General features: G+C 41.4%; 1 long non-coding RNA gene across 1 annotated transcript; it reads left to right on the top strand.

The window, feature by feature from the left end:
* Positions 1-8,267: 8,267 nt before the first annotated feature.
* On the top strand, positions 8,268-19,841 carry LOC110220524 (uncharacterized). The gene is made up of 2 exons (XR_002327896.2): positions 8,268-9,590; positions 17,862-19,841. It is a non-coding gene; the product is annotated as an uncharacterized LOC110220524 (long non-coding RNA).
* Positions 19,842-21,588: the final 1,747 nt, after the last annotated feature.

Raw genomic sequence — 21,588 nt, 5'->3', positions numbered from 1 at the left:
TTCAGGAGGACCTGAATTCAAATGCGACCTCAGACACATGACACCTACTACCTGTGTGACTCTGGGCAAGTCACTTAACACCATTGCCTAACCCCCCCCCAAAAAAAAAAGAAATAAAAGCAGGAATAGTTGGGAAAGTGGGCAATAAGGAGAGAGATGCATAGAAATAGGGAAGGGGCTTGGCCTTCTTCCTTATATACTCCACTCCTAATATATTCTATCTCCCGTACCCTGGAAAGCTCCTTCCCTCCTCAGTTAACAGCTTCCTGAACAAAGTAAGCAGTTTTCATTTTCAACTTAAGCAAAAATGTTCAGCTGGAAATGCTTGGTGATGGTTTCTATGGCCTTTTATCCAGCAATTTACCTTACCTATTATGCTTTACAGTTACAAAGTGCTTTACATACATCATCTTTAAAAACTTTTTTTTACTGAAATGCCTGGCCAAGAAAATTTTTTTTCAAATTCTGAGCTTAACATAAACAAAATAAAATGAGTACTTTCTCATACATAGAATAGGAAAAGAGGGTTGTATATAACAATGTGAAATCTCTGTTACTATATACATTATCTCATTTAATACTAAACGCCAATAAGTTAGAGTATCATTTAACTGTTTTACATCTGAAGAAAAAGAGGTGATAAGGTCACATAAGTATTAAATGGCAGAGGCAAGACAGGTACCCCGAGCCTTTTGACTCCAATGTTTTTTCTATTATACCATGCGACCTCCCAATACATTAATTAAATTACAGTATGAGTGATAGTCATATCAAATGCTAACTTGAGCATTCCTGGTATAGATAAGTAACACATCTAGAACTCAGCTACATTTTGGACAGCTAGCTTGGACATAACCACTGTGAAAGATAAAGTTTCTTTTGTAAATGTGGAGAGTAAACTGAGCTTTGCATTCAATATTTTCCAGGACAATAGGGAAAACTTTTTTCTAGCCCTGCTATAGGACATTTAAACTCTTTGGACCTCAGTTTCCTCATTTTAAAACTGAAAGGGTTCAACTATATGACCTTTAAGGCCTTTCCCAACTCTAAGGCCCATGGGCTTTCTTATTTTTGTTTTTTTGCTTATCTTCGGAGAGAATGCATTCCCAGCATAGGAATGTAGCGAGCAAATATCCTGAGACAAGAAGTGCTGGGACCTGTTATGAGAACAAAGAATAGTCCTGTTTAACAGGATGGTAGATTATGCCAAGAGGCAGTACTTATAAGGCCCAATTAAAGGTTAGAGCCTTGGATGCGAGGTTATTCATCAGCTATCATTTTAGTTTTCTGTCATCTGCAAATCTGATAAGCAGGCTATCCATGTTTTTCAAGTCACAAATAAAAATGTTGCAAAGAATAAGGCCAAGGGCACCACGCCTGATGCCTGCGATGAGAGAGGCTCCCCCCCGGCTTACAATAACTCATTCGTCAAAACACTTTCCATCCAGTCAACAGGCTCTCAGTTCATCCAACAGAACTTTCATCTATACCCCATCTTTCTATTTAGTCTACAAGAACGTCAGAAGAGACTGCTGGATGTCTTTTTGTAGTAAACACATCCTGTCTACAGCAGTCCCTGTCAAAGAAGTCACTTTGAGCCCTAGTTTTTTCATCAGTAAAATGGGCGTAATATTTACCAGCCCTGACTACTTTACAAAGTGATGACCAAATGAGACCAGCAGTAGGAAAATACTTTGTAAATTATAAAGTTCTATAGAAATTATCAGGAAGAATCCACAGACTCACTCCATAAAGTTGTCCTCTGATACCTCATTCTGGCATATGCGTAGGTGATCCTGGGTTCTTACAGGCTGTGTTAGGAAAGGGTAGGGTGGTACAGTGGATAGATTGCCAGGCCTACAGTCAAGAAGACTCATCTTCCGAGTTCAAATCCAGTTTCAGACATTTATTAGCTGTGTGACCCTGGGCGAGTCACTTAACCGTTTGCCTCGGTTTCCTCATCTGTAAAACAGCCCAGAGAAGGAAATGACCCAGTATCTTTGTTAACGAAATCCCAAATGGGGGCAGCTAGGTGGCGCAGTGGATAGAGCACCGGCCCTGAAGTCAGGAGGACCTGAGTTCAAATCCTGCCTCAGACCAAACACTTGACACTTACTAGCTGTGTGACCCTGGGCAAGTCACTTAACCCCAATTGCCTAAAAGCAAAAAAAAGAAAAAGAAAAATCCCAAATGGGGTCAGAAAGAGTCAGATACAACTGAAACAACTGAACAACAACAATGAAGTTCTACGATGCTGAAAAGACTGGGAATGTGGCTCAGTCAAGAGACTGTGTTTGCTTTCCAAAGACCAGCCTGGCTAATCATGGAGGCTCACTAGCAGTAAGCTGACAACTTGGAGATGAATTATTTGGCCATAGCAATGCATGAAACAAAGGAAAATACAAAACAGCCTTGTGTCTTGTGTAACAACCATTCACTTAAAGCACCGTAGATTTTAAAGGGGGAGTGGACCTTAGAGTCATCGAGTCCACTTCCCTTACTTTACAGATGGGAAAATATCTGCCCTGGAAGTAGCAGAGTGGTAGAAGTGGGGGCAATGGGTGCCAGGGGTTATAGGTTTTCATAAAAATTGTCCACAAATATTAACTTACCAGTTGTTACACTAAATGTGAGATCCTCAACCAGTAACCAAGTGAACATACTACTGGAGGAGCTGAACCGTATGACTCTTGATATTCTTGCAAAAAATGAAACCAGAAGACAGAAAGAGGTCGTGGCTAAACAGGAGGACAGCTCACAGGTTCTTCGTAGCGGGCAAAGAAGAGTTTGAAAAATTGTTTTTTATCATGGGCTCCAGGACCACATGAAACATTTTGTCATTTCAGATTTGCAGTGCTCACAGTAAGTATTTGCAGAAAGATCACTGTGAAAATAATTCATTTATTCAAAGATGCTGAGAGGCAACCTGTCATAGGAATGAGCTGGCCTCAGAGTCAGGAAGCTGGGGCCACACCCCACCTCTGCCATTTACACGCTGTGTGACTATGGCTGAAGTGAGGTACCTCGAGCCCTCATAACTTTCCAAGGCTGTAAGTTATGTCCTCCTGACTCCAAGGCTGGAGCTCTATCCACTGAGGTAGAGAAGACTCTACAAAGAATTAATAAGACCCTCCAGATTAGATCAGCATATACTTTGATACTCAGGGACTTTAATATAAACAGGGCAATGGGTGAGAATGGCAAAAAGTTAGAAAATGTGGATAAGGAGTAAGGAATGAGGCAGGCCAAAGACTGCTTCATGTCTATACATTATGAACACTTCCAAGAAAATGATCAGAAAATAACAGACTTAACAATCATTGAACAACACAAAAAACTGATTGTATTTTAACAAGGAAGTGACTTGTTATTGATGTGAGTTTATCATGAATCAGCTGTATTCCACCAACTTGTTAGACCAAGGAGCATGATTAATACAACGTAGAAAGAATAAAAATGAGAAAAGGATGTGATATTCAATTAAAAAATTCTAAACTGATCTATTTCAACAAGTTATTTATATTTTAAAAAATGAGATCTGAAAGGACATCAATATATTAAAATAATTTAAATGATATAAATCAATTCCCCTAACAAGGAGACCAAAATGAAACTAAAATCCACCTGTCAATAAAAAGTTGGCTCACTTGTTGAGTGTAAGGATATGGCAGCAAAGTGCAATGCAAATTCTGAATATAAATTAATTTATAAATTCATACAAAAGAATGGTGGAAAATTTAAAGCCGTTATTTCCTTACAAAAATGGAATTGGTGGAAGGTAATGCCAATTTAAAGAAAGCTTGGCAAAAGTCCTGACTAAGCAAAGCCAACTTGAAGACCATTTAAAGATGAAGGTGGAAGGGGGACAAAGAGAAGGAGGACAGGAAAGACACACATATTTAACAAACTCTTTTCTCCATCTAAGACACTGAAGCTTCCACACTTAGACTCTCACATCAAAGTCCTGGAAAGGACTGAAAATACAAAGATGGGAAAGGCAGTCAGACTAGACCAAGTACGTACAAAAGGAGAAGCTCTATGGAGGTAGAATTGTGTGTGCCTTCAAAGATTTATTCTCTAGGTATTTGAAGGAGGAAAATATGCTAAAGGTGTGGAGAAAACTTAGACATTATTATCAAAAATAGACTAAGTGAACATTAGTAAATAATAGACCCACATGTGTACTTCCTCATCTAGATGAAATTTTTATTAAAATAATCTAGACACGAGAATGAGGCTGACAATTTTGTGCAACTCTGCGTCACTTAAGTCCAATTCACACACAAGTCAAGACATCACCCTGTGATGTCACTAATCCTTTTCGAAACAAAGAACAAATGAATTAGAAGGAAACAAGAAGACTTTCACAAATGGCATTCCAAAAATGACCACTTCTGTATCATCTCAAATGATAGAAAGATACAGAGAATACAAGATCCTACTGTACTTGTTTGCTGACAGTTTAAAAAAAAACTGATTCTTTAGAGCAAACATGTCCTTGAAGGCTTTCTACCAACAAGATAGTTTTCTTGCATAGGCTAAAATTATATAATATTCCCTGAAATATATAACAGAGATAAGCTTGTTCAGTGACTCTGCTTTGTTCAATGACCCATAGCTCACCTGCTTTACTCCAATTCTGTGCCCAATTCATTGTCTTTTGAGGATTGATATGATGTAGAAGATGGTGAGCAGCAGTCAGGATGACCTGGTTTGAATCCTGCTTCAGACACTTACTGTGTGACCCTGGAAAAATCACTCAACCTCTTGGAATCTGTTTTCTCAACTGTAAAATGAGAATCAGAATAGCATCTACTTCACAAGCTTATTGTGAAGATCAGATTAGGTAGTATAAGTAAAAGTGCTTTGTAAACCTAAAGATGGTAAGACTCTTCAGATATTCCCTTCTGGGGATGACATTTTACTGACTGCATCAGCCTCTGGAACAATGAAGAGCTTCCATGATGGGGTCCATAACCATTCAAAAGAGTTTGGCCTAACCTCATGCAGGAAAAACTTCATGGGTGAAGAATACCTCTTATTCAGTTAATGATATATAGCTGAATGGCCAATCAACAGAGCTTATTCATCAGCATATTTTCTTAAACACCCTCTGTAAATAATAATAACTCACATTTACCTAGTGATTTAAAGTTTGCAAAATATTTTACGATAGATTATTTTCTCCAGGACAACTAAAACTAATGGCAAACTAAAACTAACTGAACTAGAACTATTGGTGAGCATATGTCTATTTTTAAAATAAGTGTTTTCTTTCATTGTTATTGTATTGCTTTAAGACACAGAACACTAGTCTCCAGAGAATTGGCTGAAAACAAGTGTCCTGGGCAACAGAAAGGCACATAATGGGTTTGAGTAGGATATAACACATTATAGGGAATTATGGAAGAGTAGTAAAGGATGTTTTAAAAAAACAAAAGATATATTCAAAAAAGAAAATGGGCTGGTGAGGTGTTAAGCCACTAGACAGTGTCCAGTCTGCTTGTGATGTCAAGACAAAGCATGATTCAGCATGCACAAGCAGAGATATCTGCTGAGTTCCATGTATGGCTGTTCCCCAGACAGGAGGATAAACTCAACCCCTGGCCTGGTTTACCAGAAGATAGGGACTTTGAAGGAGCTGTCCAGACTTCTCGGTGGCTCTCTTCTTCAAGAAATCACTGTGGTAACTCTAGGAGGTACTTTCTATAGTGCAGCTAGCACTGACCAACCTCTTAGTCTAACGAGGTTGCTGTCAAGACTATGAATCACGTTGTCTGAGGACAACTTTGTTCACTTAGACTCAGGTAAAGAAATACAAAGCAGAAGAGGTAACCAGGGCCTTGATATCTCAATTAAGGCTCATCTGGGTGAGCCCCTACTCTAGTAGATGCATGGGAACGATGGCCATTTCTGCCAGGGTAAGGGATCAATACTGACCCATCCAACACCTCAGAGGGAAATTCCAGGGAAGGAAGAGTTATGTGCCCCACATTTGGAGAAAGAGATATGCCAGAGGGCAGTTGCTCCTTTTAAGGTCTCCTAAGTGGATGGCTCTTCCTGGCTCAGTGGCCAGTATCCTCTGATACACCCCCTAATGCCCACTCCAAGGTGTGGGGGACAGCAACATGTAATCTTGAATCAGAAACCTCTTGTTGCACATATCAAAGGACAAGAGTAAATGTGTCTCCAGAAGGGTCCCAGCTCCAGACTCCTGGAGATGCTCTAAACAGCATATCTTAGCCAGAGCCAGTAGGGATGGGGGGAAATCCCCTAATTACACCCATCACACAAGGAAGGCCATCAGTATACTGGATGCACCCCTGTGGCAAACTTATGGAAACACATGAACAAGAATCACAAATGTTGTGCAAGTATGGCTAGGTTGCAATCTGTATTTCTGGAGGGAAGACCCATGTTGATTATAGTTGAGTATGCCTCACTTACACTTTAGTCTGATCTTGCCTTCCATCTGGGGTTAGTCTCGGTCAATCCAATTTCTAGGGCTAGTCCCTAGAACCTAAGAAGGAAAAATGCCTTAACTGATCTTCCTCTGGTGCAAGGGCAAGAAATACAGAGAGTGTACATATTTGTTCCTGTCAAGCAGTTGGACCCAGGGTAGGACTTCAGCTGAGGAAATCAAGCATATTTCTGAAGAAGAGGACAGTGCTAGACTGGGGCCATCTTGACCCTGCTTGGATTTAGGAGTGAAAGCTCATCTAGAAAAAGTAATAAAATTCATCTGGAGGAATAAAAAGAATCTAAAGGGAAGTAATTTTTTAAAAATGGAAAAAAAGGGGACCTAGCAACACCAGATCTTAAACTATACTACAAAGCAGTAATCAAAATAATTTGGTACTGGTTAAAAAAAAATAGATCTATCAGTGGAAGAGATTTCTTACATGACACATAGAAACAAATGAATGCCAGTAGCATAGTATTTGATAAACCCAACAACCCCAGTCACTGAGGGTAAGGACTTACTTATGTGACAAAACCTACCAGGAAAATTGGAATGCTGTCTGACAGAAATTAGGTAAAGATCAACATTTCAGTATAAACTTCAAGTGGATATATTACTGAGACATAAAAGTTGATATGATTAGCAAATCAGAAGAGCAAGGAAGAAATTGCCTTTCAAATCTTTGGATATGAGAAGAATTTGTGACCATGTCCAGAGAGTCAGAGATGATAAAATGGACAATTTCTATAAAGTTAAGAAATTTTTGCACCAACAAAATCAATGCAGCTAAAATTAGGAGAGAAACTAAGTAACTAGTGAAAAATCTTTGCAACAAGTTTCTCTGATAAAAATTTCACATTCAAGATATATAAGGAAATGATTAAAATTCAAGAGTCATTCACCAACTGATAAATGCTCAAAGGTTATGGACAGACAGTTTTCAAAGGAAAGCTATCAATAGCCATATTTTTAAAATGTTCCAAATCACCAATAATTAGAGAAATATAAATTAAAGCAACTCTGAAGTGCTACCTCACATCCATCAGATTGTCAGTTGACAAAATAGGAAAATCACCAATATGGAGGTACATTAATGCACTGTGTGTGGGTGGAGCTGTGTAATGGTCCAGCCATTCTGGAAAGCAATTTGAAACTATAGCCCACAGGTTACTAAACTGTGCATACCCTTTGACCCATTCATACATCTACTATGTCTGTACCCAAAAGAGATCAAAGAAAGAGGAAAGGGACTTATACATACAAACATTTATAGCAACAGAGAATTGAAAACTAAAGAGTAATGACTGAATAAATTATGGTACATATTTTTGTCGAGCTTTATCTTTTGTTTTTTTCCAATGAGATGTAGGAGGGAGAGAAAGTGAACTTTTGTTATTTGAAAAAATAAAATCTATTACAATTTTGGCATATGAATGTAATGGAATATTACTGCACCATAAGAAGTGATGAAATTGAGATTTTAGAAATTTCTCTGGGAAGACTCCTGTGAAATGACAGACAGTGAAGTGAGAAGAACCAGAAGAAAAATTGGTGCAATGAGAACTTAATAAAGGAAAACGACATGAAAAAACTTTAGATTTTGGTAGAAGAGGCAGTGACAGACCTGGATCCCAGAGGATCAAAGACAAAGCACACTGCCCACCTCCTAACAGAGAGGCGACAGACTTAAAATACAGAATGAGGCACTCGCTTTTGGACACGGCCGATGTGGGAATCTGTTCTGTTCAGCTAGGCATATTGAAGGTTATCTTTTTCTTTCGTTGTTGGGGAGGGTAAGTAAGAACAGAAAAAAATGCTTGCTTAATTTGAAAAAAAATAATAAAAAGAGTAAAAATTCATGCTCTACCAAAAAAAACCAAAAACCAAGAACAAAACAACTCTTCAGAAGTCAAACCCAGGATTCCATACTCAGAATTCCAGCACAGCACTCTTGTTTCCACTTTCACTTCAGGTCTGTATTTTGGAAAAGGCAGAGATAGCACAGGGAACACTTGTGTTTCCTGAGCAAAGGTTCAAGGCAGTATGGCTCTTTCCTCATCTTCCCCTCTCATCCAAGGAGGGTGATTCTGTGTCTAGCAGTGGGCTCTGTCCTATTGGACTTTGTTTCCCACTTATAGAACAGAGGAGATCCCTCCCTTTCCCTGATACCGATTCTGACCTCTCACCCAGAACAACTAAACTTTCAGGCTAAAGCCCTGAAGAGATAACCTACTCCTCTGCCCCTCCCACTTTCTCTTGGGACAAAGGGCACCACAGAAATAGCCCTTTCCAGAAATAAACTGCATTGAGGTTTTCTAAGCGTTCAGCCTGGAATGTGGCTCCTAGGGGTGCCAAAACTGGAGAACGAGATATAGCAACCTAGATTGAAGTGGAAGGTAGAGAGCTAGACAAGAAGTAGGAGTTTGGGAATAAATTGAGGGCAGTGTGGGTGTCACTAGAGGACCAAGGAGTACAGGTACAAGCCTAAAGAAGGCAGGGAAAAGAGATGAGTAACTAACTAATGTTGCTAGAGCACAGCCAGGGGAAGAGAGATCATTCTGGCAATGACTGCAGCTTCATCTGCACCAGCCAGCCTGAAAATAAGCTAATTTTGGCATGTTAAAAAACAAAAAGAGGTGCCCATAGCAACCATCTGTTTTCTGTTTGTGATAACATAGCAGCCTTACATATGGGCAATGGAAGGGGTGGTCAGGAAGTTATCAGGAGATGACAAAGCAGACACTGGTATGTGACATCTTCCTCTCCTGCCCCTGTCCTAACATGGGGTGGGGAAGGAAGGACTGACAATTCACTTTAAAAACCAACTTTCTCTTCCTCCTTATAACAGAGGAGTCATAACAAAGTCTGGGCCATGGAACAATTTTAAAATTGAATTATGCAAATTCTCATCCAAATTAGGGGGAGTTCCTAGTGGTTAGAAGGAAGGGATTAACGATTTAGCTTGCCATTTTTGCCTCAGGTGCCACATTCAGGGCCTGGAAGAATGGAGAAGAAATTGAGGAGAGGCATGGATTCCAATTACAACAGAAGGCAAAAATAGCAAGACTTGGGTCTCAGGCTGCCCAAGATGTCCTAGCCACCTTAAGATATCCGAAATTGATCCCAGGTGGTATCTCCTTTTTCTACTTATTGTGGGGGGTCACTGGGGGAAGTAACAACATCTGTGGCTTAGTGTCTTAGGCCCAATTCCCAGGAAGGGAAGTCAGAGTGTATCTTTCCCCTCCAGACCTCTTTAGACCAAAGATTCCACTCAGACTTCTAGCCTAAATATTTATTTGGTATCCTTACAACAATGACTAAATGTCTGGTGAAGCCTTTGGTTTCTAGAAATTGGGGGATGGGAGCTTCCTGGGAAGACCTAGAAAATTCCTGGTACTCTGGGTCAGTGGAAGAGGAAGTGACTTAGGCTGACTCAGAGTCATGGTCAGCGACAATGTACATCCCTAGGGCTTGATAATTACTGAATATGGGCACACACAGACAAAAGAGACTGTTGTTGGCATTGGAGGTGTCAGACTCAGCCAGACGGGTCACATGTGGCCCACCACATTCCAGCCTGAACCAGATTAAAATGTGACTGGGGAATATTTAACAAAATAAAAATGCAATGAAACATAGCATTAAAAGGTAAAGCTAGTCAATATGCAGGCTGCAGGGTCCCTGTTTTCTATTCAAGTTTTGCATTACTGATCTACATGGTTTGATTTGGGGAGAGTGGAGGTGGAGCTGCTGAGATGGCTCTCCTGCCTCCAACTATCTCCCTTATTTATATACCTACTACAGTACTAATGTTTTAACTTTAATCACTACAGAAACATTACCTCTAGAAATGTCCCTGGCAGGGTATGATGTTTTACAACCTTATTCATGTTTGGAGTTGCAAGGTTAAGTCCTTGAAAACTTAACATTCCTTTTAGTCACTATGTCCTTCATGCAGAAGAAGACCAATAACATCATGATGTTGGCACGAATTTAAGTGGGGCAGAGTTGTGTAGGGTGGTTTAGCCTCACTCTCTCTTCCAGAGTCATCGGTATCCACTGGCAAGACAGTAGGTAAGACAATTTAGCGATGGCCTGGGATGTAATAGATGACCTCGGCATCTCCTATGTCTGACCAAGCCACTTTCATGGCCATTGCAACAAAATTGTTCTCATCCTCCCATTCTGCCGGGAGAAGTCTTCACATCAACCAGTTGGTAAGTTAGGGGGTAGACTTTTGGTAGACATCCCCCTAACTTACCAACTGGTTTGGCCCATCGGCCTACATGGTCTTATCTGGGTGTGACCGCTGCACATGCTACAGCTACTTGGAGCCACAAGTGAGAGCCAGATGACAAGTGGACACCAAAGGTGCATCAGCAGCCTTGCAAAGGGCTTGGCAAGCCCTCCCACCAGAGGTACACCATGCGCTCCCTGACTACCCTATACACTATAGATGCACTTTGGGTGAGTGGCCACCAGATGGTGCTCATTGGCGGATGTTCAGTGAATGCATCGACTTCCTTTGCTTATGGTTACTTCTACTCTTTCCCCTTCTAGGACCTTCCCTCTTAGGCAGTCCACCTTGCACTGGCTTCACTTTCTTCCCTTCCGAATTTTGACCCTGAGGTTAGCCAGGTCTACTTTACACTGTCCTCTTACTGAATCTCTTGCTCCCTTATCCTATCACTGCTCATGCCTTGACAAACCCTAAACCACCACCATCTACCTCCTCCACTCCTATTTTCATGCAACCCTTCAGACTGGGGTCACTACAAATCTGTGTTATCTAAGCTCAACTGGGCTTTCCCTGCAACAAGGCAATTTTAAAATGCTTCTGTAATAGATTCTCTAGTGCATTTTTTTTAAACTTTTAGGCAGTTGGGGTTAAGTGACTTGCCCAGAGTCACACAGCTAATAAGTGTCAAGTGTTGGTCTGAGGCTGAATTTGAACTCAGGTCCTCCTGACTTCAGGGCCGGTGCTCAATCTACTGTGCCACCTAGCTGCCCCTCTCTAGTACATTTTCCACAACAGCTGTTCTAAGATTGCCATCTTCAAACCTACTACAGTGCCAATTTCTCCCGCTCCACCCTTCTTCACTGAGGACCTGCCTTATATTCAAATTCTCTTGTCATCCCACTGTAACATTTAGTCCTTCAGGCTTTGATGAAGAAATGACTATTCTCCTTGTGCAGATTAAACCCTGCTCATATCCCCTTGACCCCACCTCCATGGGCAGACTGTGCAGGTATTTATATCCTCTTTCTAATCTTCAGTCTCTCCCTATCTAGAGGCTTTTTCTCCCTGCTGCCTATGAATGAGCGGTTGTTGATAGGTGTCTCTGTTCATAAAATATCCAGGCCACGCTTGGTCTGACCATATATCTTGCCTCCCTTTTAGAGCCAGTCTGTTAGAAAAAGATATCTACACCACTCACCTCCCCTTCCTCTCTTTTCACGCATCTTTCAATCAATCAAAAAGCATTTATTGAGCACTATGTGCCCGGTAGAGTATCTCTGGGGGTATAGGAAAGGTAAAGACAGTTCGTGCCCTCAAGGAGCTTACATTTCTTGTGCCTCCAGACAGGGGAAACTAAGACTGGGAGATGAGGATAGAGAATATTCCAGGGGTAACCTGTGAAAAGGCAGAGTTGGGAGACAGAGTGTTATGTCTGAGACAGGGCAATCAGGCCAGTGGCCTCACCTTAATGTGACAAACGGAGTCAAGGTTATGAAGACTGGAAAGGGAGGAAGGGGCCAAGTTGTGAAGGGTTTTAAATGCCAAACAGAACTTTAATAGGGAGCCATGGGAGTTTACTGAGTGGGGAGGGATTCCCATGGCCAGACTTCTACTTTAAGAAAATTGCTTTGACAGCTGCGTTGGGGGTGGGGTTGGATTGGAATGGAGATAGACCTATGGCAGTGAGATGAATTATTTCAATAGTCTGGCAGAAAGGTGATGAGGTTCTAAACTAGGGTGATGGTTGTGTGAATGGAAAGAAGGGGAATGTATGCAAGACACACTGTGAAGGTAGACATGACAAAGTTTAGAAAAGGATTGGATATGTGGATGAGAAAGAAATTTAAGATGACACCAAGACTGCAAGCCTGGGTGACTGGGAGGATGGTGGTGGTGCCCTTGACAGTAACAAAAAAGTTCAGAAAAAGGGAGGATTTTTTTTTGGCGGGGGGGTTAAGAGTCAGGGGAGAGGGAAGATAATGATTCTGTTTTGAGAATGTTGAGTCTGAGATGCCTATGAGCCATCCAATTTGAACTGTCCAGAAGGCAGTGGGTGATGGGAAACTGGAGCTCAGCAGAGAGACAAGGGCTGGTTATACAGATTTGGGAATCATATGCAGAGAAATGATAAATATGGGTATTGATTAGATCACCAAGTGAGATAGTAAAGAAGGAAAAGAGAAGGCTCAGCACAGAGCCTTGGGAAGATTAAGAAGTCAGGAAGATAGGAGGAGAAACAGAAAAGAGCAGTGTCCTGAAAACCTACAGAGAAGAAGGAAGTATCCAGGAGGAGACGATGATTGATAGCGTCAAATGACAAATCCACGAAGGTCAAGGATGTGAATTGAAAAATGGTCATTCGATTTGGCAATTGAGATTTGCAATTTGGTAAGTCTGGAGAAGTTTCAGTTGAATGAGAACAGACCCTAGAACAAAGTGAGAGAAGAAGCAGTGAAGGTACCTACTAGAGATAGCTTTTTCAAGGAATTTAGCTAAGGAGAAAAAATATATAGGACAATAGCCAGTGACTATGGCAGGATCAAGTGAGGGTTGTTTTTTTTTTTAAAGAATGAGGGTGATATGGGAGTGTTTTTGGTAGCAAGGAAGGAGCCAGTAGATAGAGACCAAGGATAAATTAAGACAGAATGGAGATAATAGTGGAAGCAATCTGCTGAAAAAGATGAGTGGGGATGGGATCACTGGTATACATAGAGAAGCTGACCTTGGAAAGGAGAAGGGTCACTTCTTCAAGACTGGAAGGAATAGTTGGTGGGAGATGTCTCAGTGATATAAGGTAAGGAGGGGAGAAGGAAAAGGGAGGCAAGGACTTCAGAAGAAAGGGTAAGAGTATGGGGTGCCACGGGAGGCTTGCAAAGAGATATGGGTTACAGCAACTGCTATGAAGAATAGAGTAGCCAATCAATTAGAGAAGAGTAGAATACTTGCCTTGCTGAAGTTGGGCCCAGTTGAAAGCAGATAATATAAATTTTCAGTGGGCCCAATCATCATGGTTTTGTGATTTCTTCCAGTTCTGCTCAGTAGTACACGAATTAGAGAATCAGAAACAGATGATGAGAAATCCAGGATTGGGTTTAGGCAGGTGTGACCACTGACAGAACAAGGTTGGGGGGGAAGGGAATTTGAGAATAGGGGATAGTGCAGAGTTCAATTGGTTCATCAAGGGATTGAGCTTGGGGAGAGAACAGTGTAGCCAGTGAAGGGGTGATGGCTTAGGAAATTACTGAGGGGCTAAGGAAGGTCATGGTGAAAACAGAGAACCAAGAGTCATAAGACATAGAGAAAGGTGAAACAAAACAGGATTATGATCAGATAAATTAATTTTAAATTTCATGAACATGGTATACTTGTGAGTGATGGAAAGATCAATGATATGGATGTTTCTGTGATTAGCTGATGTGGAGTGGAGCAGTAGGTTGTATAAATTGAATAGATTAAGAAACTGAGAAGTTAAGGTAGTTGAAGTTGTTAAAGTGTATTAGGGTTGGTGCTGGGATGGAGAGAAAAGCTGTAAGTCAGGTATCGAACTCCCTGAGGAAAAGACCATCTCTTGGAGGGTGGGGAATTCAATAAATAATGGCCACCAGGATCAGGACTAGGTGATATTCAGATAATATAAACCTCAAAGGACTAGGGCTTGCTGAGTGATGGTGGTAGAGATTCTAGAAGTAGCAATCAGGAGCAAGGAGTATTCCGACCCCTACCTGACCAGTGAGTCAGGCTTTGAGTGAAAGTGTGAACTGTACTGGAAAAGGTGGTGAGAGAAGCAGTTTTATGGGGGGGGGGGGTAGGGCTCAATGAGTGCCAGAAGATGCAAGCAGTAGGAAAAGAACAGGTTTGTGATGAAAAAGGTTTGTCATTTATGGAGGCATCCCAGAGGACACAGAGGAAGTGCCAAATAAATCTGGAGTGGGACACTGGAGGGTTTGGGATGAAGTGGATGGGAGTAGAGGAGTACACAGTTGGGGATGGGTAATGGGGTTTGGATATTGTATTCATAACATTGTTATGGTGAAAGCAGAAGAAGGTGGAAATATGCTAACCACTGAGGAGTCCAGGAAGAATATGAATGGTTGGAGAGAAGGCCACTGACAGAGGGACATGATTATATTTTCCAAGGCCTTTGCTTGAAAGCACAACCATGTGATACATGGTGATGTTGTGCCTTGTGAGGCTGAAGAACCGTTTTATAGCAGACCAGAGCAGGAAGAGGTATAGGAACTAAGAGGTGGTAGTGCTTGACCTGTGCTGGAGAACGTCCTCAGGGTGAGAAAGTGGAGATCTTGTGCTCTAGGGCAGGCCCTGGAGAAGGAAAAGGCCCTAGAGGCCACTAAGGCCAGAAGTAGGTGATTAGGTTTTGTGTGGATCTGGTTGTCTGGATCCAGCACTGTAGCAGGTCCTATAGGCAGGCCATGGAAGTTGGGAGATAGGATCTTCTCTAGGGCTGCTGAATGGGGCAAGGCCTATAAAGGAAACCAGGAGTTAGGATCTTGTTCTGGGGCTTTGATTCCCTTGAAATCTGGCTTCTGAAGTGATCCCTCAATGGCTCTCTCCATCCGAGGTAAATGGTCTTTAGGAATATCACTTTGGGAGCTATGTGAAGGATAGACTGGAGAAGGGATGGAAAAATCCAGTGTCCTTTTCACAGTCCTCATCCTTAACCTCTTTCATTTGACATTATCAACCAACCCTTCCTCCTTGATAATTTTTCTTTTCTGGGTTTTCATGACACTATTCTCTTTTTAGTTCTTCTTTCAGTCTTCACTGTTTCTCAGTCTCCTTTGCTGGATCATCTTACGTAAGATCCCTGTAATTGTGAGCATCTAAACCCTCTTCTCTCTCCTCTTTCTATTGGTGATTTCATCAATTCCCACGTGCTCAATCAATCAACCATTTATTAAGCACTTATTATGCTCCAGACACTGTGTATTGACAATACAAAGAAAGAGCAAAAATACCATTTTCAAGGAACTTACATTCTAATGGGTGAGACCACATGTATAAATCAGGACATACAAGATTAAGTAGAGCTGGTGGAAAGTAACCTGAGAGAACAGAATTAGCAGCTAGGGGGACCAGAAAGGCATCCTGGAGGAGATGGCATTTGAGCTGTCTTACAGAAAGCCAGGGATTCTAAGGGTCAGAGGGTAGGAGGCAGACCTTTCCAGGAAAGGGGAACAGCTGGTGTAAAGGCTTGGTAGGGAGATATATATCAGGTGTGTATCAGGAAAAGCGAGTGGGCCAGTGTGGCTCAACTGTAGTCAGAACAGAATGTAAAAAGATTAGAGAAGAAAGGGAAATGTTGCTTTGAATGCCAAACAAAGGAATTTAGGAAATAGGGAGCCACTCCAGTTTATTGCTTAGGAGAGAGGAGTGACATGATCATACCTATGCTTCAGGAAATTTGCTGGCAGTTAAGTGGAGGATGGATTATCAGGTAGATAGACTTGAGACACAGACCAATTAGAAAGCTATTGAAATAGTATAGTCAATACGTAAGTGACCAGTGTTTGAAAAAAGCTAGTGGCTGTGAGTGGGGAGAAGGGGCTATATGCAAGACATGTTCTAGAGGAAGAAATACAAGACTTAGCAACTGATTGGCTACGTAGGGTGAGTGAAAGGATTTGAGGATGACATCAAGGGAATGAACCTAGAGAACAGTGGTATCCTCAATAGTTATAGGGAAGTTTAGAAGAGGAGAAGGTTTGGAGAGAAAGATAACCAGTACTGTTTGGGGCATGTTGAGTTTGAGATGCTTACCAGACATCCAGTCTGAAATGTCCAACAGGCAGCTGGTTGCAAGACTGAAGCTCAAGAAAAAAGACCATCTTTGGACAGAGATAACTGAACCAGGAGAGTTGATGAGATCACAAAAGGAAAGTATAGAAAGAAAATTGAAGAAAGCCAAGGACAGAGCCTTAGGACACACTCATGGTTATCCATAGTATGGATAAAGGTCCAGAAAAAAAGACTGAGAAGAAATGGTTAGGCAGTTAGGAGAACCAGGAGAGAACAGTCACAAAAGCCCAAAGAGAAAGAATCCCAGAGAAGGTGATCAATAGTGTCAAATGACAAATCAAGAGGTTAAGAAGAGAGGATTAAAAACAGGGCATTAGATCTGGCAATTAAGAGATTACTGGTAACTTGTTTCAGTTGAATGATGAGATTAGAAGGCAGAGGGTTTAAAGGACAGTGAGAGAAGTCAAGGGACCTAGTGTAGATGACTTTTTCAGGAAGTTTAGCTAAGAAAAAGAGAACAGATTTAGGATGAGAGTTGATGAGTATGGTAGGATCTAGTGAAGTTTTTAAGGATGGGGGAGACTATACAACCAATTCTGCATGACCGACTGCCTACTGGACATTTCAAACTGGATGTCCCACAGGCACCCCAAACTCAACATGTCCAAAACAGAACTCATCATCTATCCCCTAAACCCCTCTCCTCCTCATTTCCCCATTTCTCTTGAGGGTACCACCATACTCCCAGTCACAGAAGTTTGCAATTTTGGCATCATTAATGACTCTTTATGCCTCCTCACCCACACAGCCATTCAGCTGCCAAGGCTAGTTGATTCTACCTCCACAACATCTCCTGCATTTGCTTCCTTCCTTTCACTCACACAGTCACCATCCTAGGTCAGGCCTCATCAGCTCTCACCTGGACTGTCCTAATAGCTTCCTCATCAGTCTCTCCCCTTTCCAATCCACCCTCTGCATAGCTGCCAGTCTCCTGCATAATTAATCCAGTGGTTCCCTGTTGCCTTTAGGATCAAGTCCAAACTCCTCTTTGGCACTGAAGGCCCTTCACAACCTAGCTCCAACCTGTCTTTGCAAGTTTACTCTACATCTGTGGCATTAGTCAGATAGAAACAGATCCCAGCAAGTTACATATTGACTTAGAAAAGCACAAATTAACATTATCTGTGTTTTACTCTGTTTTATTTATTTTGTTAACCTTTTCCCCATTGCATTTTAATCTGGTTCAGGCCTCACTCAGGAGTTTGGAGGGCCTCAAGTTTGACACCTCTGCCCTACATTATTCTCCCATTGGGTTGGGCCCTGCAGTTTGGCCAAACTGGTTTTCTTGCTGGTTCTCAAGCATGACATTTCATCTCTCATCTTTGCTCTCCCTTTACACAGACTGTCCTCATCCTCGAATGAGCTGTCTCCTCATCGCCCCCTTTTAGAATCTGCAGCACCCTTCAAAGCCTAGCTCAAGCACCACAGCTAGGTAAAGCCTTTCTGATTTCCCCTGGCGGCTAGTGCTGCTCCTCCTCAAAATACCTTGTACTATAGTCTGTGCTTTCCTGTGGGTAGACACGATTTCCGAACTTGATAGAATGAAAGTTCCTGACAGCAGCAACTGTTTCATGTTTTGTCTCTAGATCCCCAATACCTGGCATAGAATAAGCTTCGAATAAACACTTGGTGATTGATTCCTTAGCTGTGGATGACTGAGAAAAGCATACAACCCACTCACTTCTGCCTTTTCTATAAAAATATCATTTTTATTACATAATAACATTTCAAGTACTATCTAATTTCAACTTATACTATGGCATACAAATCAGAGCAAAATTCAAATCAGTGTCACAACCAGATGTGAGTTATGAAAGGACTCTTGTCACTAGACTTCAGTTTTTATAGTTTGATAAAAAAAAAAAAGTCAGATGTTGACAGTTTACCTAACAAGCCTATATGACCTGGTTCAGAGGAAGACTGATTCATTCAGATGTTGTTCTGCCAAGGCCACACTTTCTGTCTGGAGCTGTGAGTGCCCCTGTACTGCCACAGGCTCCAAAGTGGAGGCTGATCATTCTGGGATGGTCTTTCCCTATTCCTTGGCCAATCCTCTGAAGCTTCTTTGCCAGAACGGTTTAAAGGGGCAAAACTTCTTCCCTCACCTCCTTATCACCTTAAAACTGATAAAAGCCAAAAGTAGTTATTAAACTGGAATTACAGAGATTTTTTTTTTCCTCCAAGAAAGAAGCCAGAACACTCTGACATGAGTTCATTAGTCTGGTTCTTTGTGTAAGCCACCTGAGAAGAGGACCCTTTCTACCACAATCACCTCAGAACTACATGTGTGCAGATATATACTGAAGTCAAAGTTCCATCTGGCAAGTATTCTAACTTGAACTCTGGGACTGGATGATCTCTTGACTCTTCCCTCAACAAAATTCTACCACCTCAGACTTACTTCTTCTGCAATATAGTATATTCTCCCTCCTTTTCTTGACCTGTCACTTTGAGTAACTTCCAGTGTGTAAAATTCTTCTGTAGATGCAAACCAGCCACTCATCTGTAAATTATTGTCTTAAAAAATTACCCAGTCACATAGTTTGTGCCTGAAGAACCTGAACTCAGATCTTCTTGACTCCAAGGGTAGGTCTTTAGCTGCATCAGGCAAATTCTTTAACATTGTACTTTTAAGAGTTATACACTATCTCATTTGATAATCCCAAGAACCCTGTGAGGTAAGTACTACAGGTATTTTCTCCACTTTACAGATGAAGACAGGTAACATTAGGGGCATGAACACTGTAACCAGAAATGGCATGATTCTACACAAGTCGCAACCTCTCAGAACTCATACCAAATCCTCAGGATCTACTTGTCATAGATTTGATACCTCTTACGGTGGAGGATTCCCCCATATCAGCAGGTCCTCAGAAGTCACAGATCTTACGTTTACGGATGAAGCACCTGAAGGTAAGAGAGGTTTAAAGTGACTTACTTACGATCACACAGCTGGTATCAAAGTTGGCCTCTGAAACTAGGTCTCTCCTCTCTATTTCTCTAGTGCTGTTACCACTCTACCATGCTCCATTCTAAACACTCATCTTTACCCAAAACTCTACTAGGCTTTCCCAAGGACAACACAGCCCTCTTCATAATGTCATCCATCCCATCCCTCTGCAGTGGTGGGGTGGTCTACAAGTGTATATTGTACATTATTTTTAGACTTTCAATATACTGTTGTTATGTTGATTTTCCTTCCTACTCTTTGTTTTAAAAATACTCTTTTATATGAGATAGCCGTCTGAGGAGGAAGGATACTGGGAGAAATTATGGTGGTGTAAAAAAAAAAACAATAAAAAACTTAAAAAAATAACGTCATCTATTAATCAACTGTCTGTTTTCACCATTATTTTGGTCTCCGGTAGGTTGTACACTCCCTGAGGGTAGAAAATGTTTCTTTGTACTCTTGGGCATAAGTGCCTTTCACATAGCAGATGTGTAGTAATTTAAAAACAAACAGATCCACTTTCCCGTTTTCTAGGGCTATAATGATTTTATTTGACCCAAGATAAAGAATTCCTTACTCCCTTGACTGTCATTTTAGAGTCCTCCCCACGTACTCCCCACAACCTTCCAGAATCCAAATACCAATTATTGCTAGGAGGCAAAACTAAATAAATTTCATCCATTAACTATTCAGAGTAGAGACAGGGTGGTGTAATTGATAAAGAGACGATGACCTTTTGTTCGGGAAGGTCTGGGTTTCAGTCTTGCTTCTGTTACTATAGCTGTGTGACCATGGGCAAATCACTCAGTCTTTCAACAGCCCCAGACCACTGTCATTTACAGAGGAGTTACCAACTACATCAGTGAAGAAAGCTTCTGTACTAGGAAGTCCCTAGAGCTCTGGACCAAAAAAATAAATCCATGGTATCTCACCTTGAGTCCTATCTATTCTGAGTCCCCAGTTCCTTTAGTCTTGGACTCTTAACACCCAGTCACCTTTCTCATTTCAGACCTTTTCCTTGTCTCTAAAGGAACCTAACCACCTTCTCTCCCCACTCTACGTTCTTGACTACTCAGCGGAGGATGAGGTCATTTAAACTTAGTTTCTTCAATTTTCCTTCCCTTACACTTCAAAATGTGTGTATATCTTATCCACAGATCAAACCATTCCACCACTCAAAATCTTTGTTGGCTCCTTCTCTGCCCACCAAATGAAGTCTAAACTCTTCATCTTGGCATTAGAGGTCCTCCAGTTTGTCTCCAACTGGGCTTTGCAGACTTATCTTACCTCTTTCTTTTCAATTATGCTCCAACAAAAATGAGCATTGCCTGGTTTCACACACTCACTTAATTTATGATTCCGAAATCTGTGCATTTGTTCAGTCACCTAGGCCTGGCTCGCCTTGCATCTCCGCCTACTGAAATCCTGCCTCCCTTTGACTCAAATGCTGCCCCTTCCCTGCAGTCTTCCTTGTTTCATCCCAGTTGGAAATTTCCTTCTTTGAATGTTGCATAGCAGTTTGCACCCCTTATTGGCACTCATGTTTTATTATAGTCATTAGTGTCTTAGGTCCCTTACTAGCATATGAGCTTCTTGGGATCAATTTAGCTTTTTTGCTTCCTCAGTGTTTATACATGGTGCTAAAGGTTTCTTGAATGAATAAGGCCCAGAAGTTTGGAAGGAATTTCCCTGCCACCTGCCTTCACCTTTACTGATATCATTCCCTAGATAGTTTGAAATGTGCCACTAACAGTCACACCTGACAAGACTAAAAAGTTATGGGACTAGTTCAGACTGGAACAGGGCTTCGGGAATGGTAATGAATGTTAATGAACTTCCCCTGATCCCTCCCTTCGCACTGCAATGTATTTTCAACTCATGAAAATTTTAAGATTCTGTTAATTTGCACACTAACATTGCTTGGCTAAATGTCCTTTAGGCTCTTACTTGTATTGTCTTTTCTCATCTGGTTTTTGGGCTCAAAGGCATGGACTGAGTTTCTTTCATAGATCTCCCACAGCACTTAATATAGGATTTCCTATATTTACTTGACTTCTCTTAGGGTAGATAGCACTGTAACTTCTCAGTCTGGCATTAGAGGACATTCACTCATAACTG

Source organism: Phascolarctos cinereus, unplaced genomic scaffold, assembly GCF_003287225.1.
Source record: "Phascolarctos cinereus isolate Bilbo 61053 unplaced genomic scaffold, phaCin_HiC Scaffold_5;HRSCAF=322, whole genome shotgun sequence".
NCBI lineage: Eukaryota > Metazoa > Chordata > Mammalia > Diprotodontia > Phascolarctidae > Phascolarctos > Phascolarctos cinereus.
This window is presented reverse-complemented; position numbering and strand designations above follow the sequence as displayed.